Below are 3,654 nucleotides of genomic sequence, written 5' to 3' on the forward strand. Positions count from 1 at the left end.
AGTTTGAGTTTTTGATGAAGTTGAGAAGAACCCAGAGATGTAGGGGTGAATTTCATCTCTTAACACATATTATTTGCCTTAATGCATCAGGGAGGTGATTTATAGGGTCTGTAATGCCTTTGAGTTGACTAGGATCAGGGTAATTGGGACAGGATCTTCCTCCAGAGAAACTATGAATTTGAGATAGAAGTTTCAATTTACCAAAAAAAGCCATTTGAAGGAGTTATAAATTGGAAAAAGAAAAAATATTAAATGTGATTTTGATGGAGTGTTACAAACTCAAGGAAGGATTTCCACTTGATAGCAAACTATTAGAATGCCATCCTGGTAACAGTCTTGTCTTAATGTGGATGGTGGCTTACAATAGCAAATTAACTTTGAGTATTCATTAAGCATGTTTTCATCAACATTTTTATAATTCATTCACTTTTCTGTATTTAAATTATCTAAATATTTTTGACAGGTTTATTAATTTTGAAAAAGACAAAGGAAAGCATCCCCAAGTCACAAAGTTTTTATTAGGGCTATTAAGTTGTATTTATTTTGAGCATCAGAAAACAATTCATCAATGATCTTGATTCTTTTGTGAAGTAGGGAAAACATTGACGTTAACGTTCACCGGACAGTATTGAATTCTAAGATATAAGTTCCCATGCCATACTAGCAGGCATTTCTCTCTTGGTACATCCTATTTTTGAGAATCTCTTATCTTTTGACTAGGACACTTTTCATTGATTTCATGAGGGGTAGGAAAAGTTAATTCTTTCTCTTACATTTTTTAAAATCTCTAAAGCCATATTTAAAGAATGAAATATGTCTCATGCTTTGTACATTAATAACAGAGACTGAAAAGAAATACTAATTTATCAAGCAGCACATCTTATGGTAAAAATAAAATAATCAACCTCCTAAATGGTGTAGGGAAAAATAATTTTCCTTTACTCTTCTAAGTTTTTGACTGAAACACAATCTGCAATTAAAAAATAACAAACAGTAGGTGATAAACAAGAGTTTAATAACTTGCATACTCCCATGTGCATGGGAGAGACCCAGAAAAACTGAGGAGCTCATTGAAATGACTAAGATGATCCCCTTAAACAGCGTTTTTAGTTAAAGACAAAAGAAGAATGTTGGGAGTTGGGGTCTAGGATTTCAAGGGGAAGGAAGACAATTCACAGGAAGATGGGAAATGCAAATACTCGGTAAAGAAATGTTTGTTGGACCATGCAGAAACAATGGGATACAAAGAGGAATTTTAACAACTTTGCTAACTTCTCCCCAGTCTACCACGTTAAGCTCATAATCTTTGTAGCTTCCACTGATGTGTCTCTTCCTGGAACTGGGAGGGAGACACCTTACAAATGGAGATTTTCCCCTTATACATGTAAATGTCTTACATTATGTCAGTCAGAGTAACTTCTGCTCAATTTTCAGGTTCCCTATGTGCGTTGTTAAAAAAACAAGCAGCTTAAAGTAATTCTTATGCCAAAAAGAAATATTTTTCGTGTGGCAAATTTGTTCTCTTTCAGTGATCATGGGTCATTTTGAGAATAAGACTGTGGATTCGCTTCCCCGAAACATTGCACAGTAGGCTCGGTTCTCTGCCTCAACCTCGTGGCCTCTCTGCAGTGTTTGCAATTTATCACTCCTTCCTCTCTCAGTTCTCAAATCTGGAACCGGGCTCAACCAACACACCTTCTCTGAACTCGGTGGTCCTTTCCACCTCAGCTAATAAAATCGCCCAAAGGCGGAGTCTCCGGAGGGCAGCAGGATCTGCCTCCACCGCGGACAAGACCGGAACTCAGTTATCCGCCCCTGTTTCTCACCGGACTGGGAAGAGAGGGGAACGCGCCAGGCGAACGGAAGGGGAGCGGGGGACGTGTTTGGCAGGGGACTCACTGTTCCGGGTTTGTTCTCATTTTAGGGTATTTCTCCGTAATGTTTCCGAGAGTCACCGTGATCCTACATCTTCGCCCCCTTTCCCGTGTCCCTTTGTGCTCTGGATGCCCAGATGTATCGGCAGCTGCGATTGTGCTACTCCCGGCTCCTCACAGACCCGTCAGGTACCTCATTTCAGTGCTGTTGGCCCCGCAGGTCTTAAGGCATCCCCCCTCCTCCTACACGCACCCGGTACATTCAGTCATCATTCTCGGGTTTTCTGGGGTCTGTGAAAGAACCCACGGGATTTTAGGAGCCATTGCTTTAAATCTGAGAAAAGGGAAGTCTCAGAAAGAGAAAGTGACTTGCCCAAGGTCATAGAGCGCGTGCAAACAGAACCTCAGTTACTTGCCTAGCTGGCTTCTTGGTTCTTTCTACTATACAGCTCCCCATCCTTCTTGCCACTTCATTTATCTAGGTTTAGGAAGCGAACTCGTCTTGTTTATTTTTTGCGTTCACGAATTATGATGGTCTCATTCCTACCTCCATTTGTTCTTAGTTCATCGTTGAAAGTGTTTACAATGTGCCCGTGCTGTTGTTAATCCGGACCAACACAGTCCTGCTGTCTTTGTAGCTTACAATTCCATCAAGCTGGCAATTCGAATAAGTAATAGCAGAGATTGTGCAGATCTAGTCAACAAGTAACTGCTGTGTCAGCAAATAGGAGCATTCTCCGTTGTAGGAGTGGTTCAAGATATTCGCTCTGGAAAAGAGTGAAAAAACCTAAAGGAGGATGAAGGGAGTTTGCTGGACAGGAAAAGGAGTGAGCTGTATTTGGTGTTGGTATTATCTGAGAACTGTCATGATTATGAAAACTTAATTCTACTTATATTACATGCAGCACTCTTTGGGGCCACTCTGGTTAAGTACAGCCCTGACACACGTTGGTAGAAGTGGGATGGGAAGAAGTAGCAGGATGGAGAATATTGCACAAGTAGAAATGAAAGGATTGTAACTTGTGATGAGATAAGGAAAAGGCAGTCAGAACAGAGATTTCTGCTGGTTGCCTTGAAGGATTAGTGAACCATTAATGTTAAGGAAGAATGAGTAGCAGCTTTGAGAATGTCATATTCTCAGATTATTTCAAGCTTTTAAATTGTGTTTAAAGCTATTTATTTCAAGCTTTTAAATTGTGGTTTCTAGAATACAGAAATATCTGGCTAGAGGCCTGTTCAAAACAAAAGGGTGTAAAAAGTGGAAAGTGAGTCTGAGATGCGAACTTTTTTTTTTTTTTTAAGATTTATTTATGCATACAAGAACTGGGGTATGGGCCAGAGATGCAAGGAGTGAGAGGACTCACCAGAACAGAGCAGGGAGCAGGACAGGCAGATTGACTGAAAACACTGCTGAGAAGCAGTGGGCAAGACAGGAGAGGTCTTCTGCGCCATGTGAGTATCTCCCTGGCAGCTGGGAATAGAACTCGAGCTGCAGAGGCTGCAGATAACTTTGTAGTGCTGTACTTACCCCTTTGCGCCACCAGGAAGGCCCTGAGATGGGAACTCTTGAGTATGGTTTTGGAGTATTGCATTTTTGAGTGGCAATGAGATGCACTCAGTAGATACTTTTCTGGTGGAAACGTTAGAGCTAGAGTTATTTCCTATACAGGATTTCCTGTAGTAAATATAGACGACTTCCAGTGGTATTATAGCAGTCCTGAAAGGAAACACTGAAGTATGGTTGTATGTGAGATCCCTTCTCCTATTTGCCACTTTCTGG

The sequence above is a fragment of the Talpa occidentalis genome, unplaced genomic scaffold (assembly GCF_014898055.3).
Source record: "Talpa occidentalis isolate TD23 unplaced genomic scaffold, MPIMG_talOcc4v2.1 talOcc4.5, whole genome shotgun sequence".
Lineage (NCBI taxonomy): Eukaryota > Metazoa > Chordata > Mammalia > Eulipotyphla > Talpidae > Talpa > Talpa occidentalis.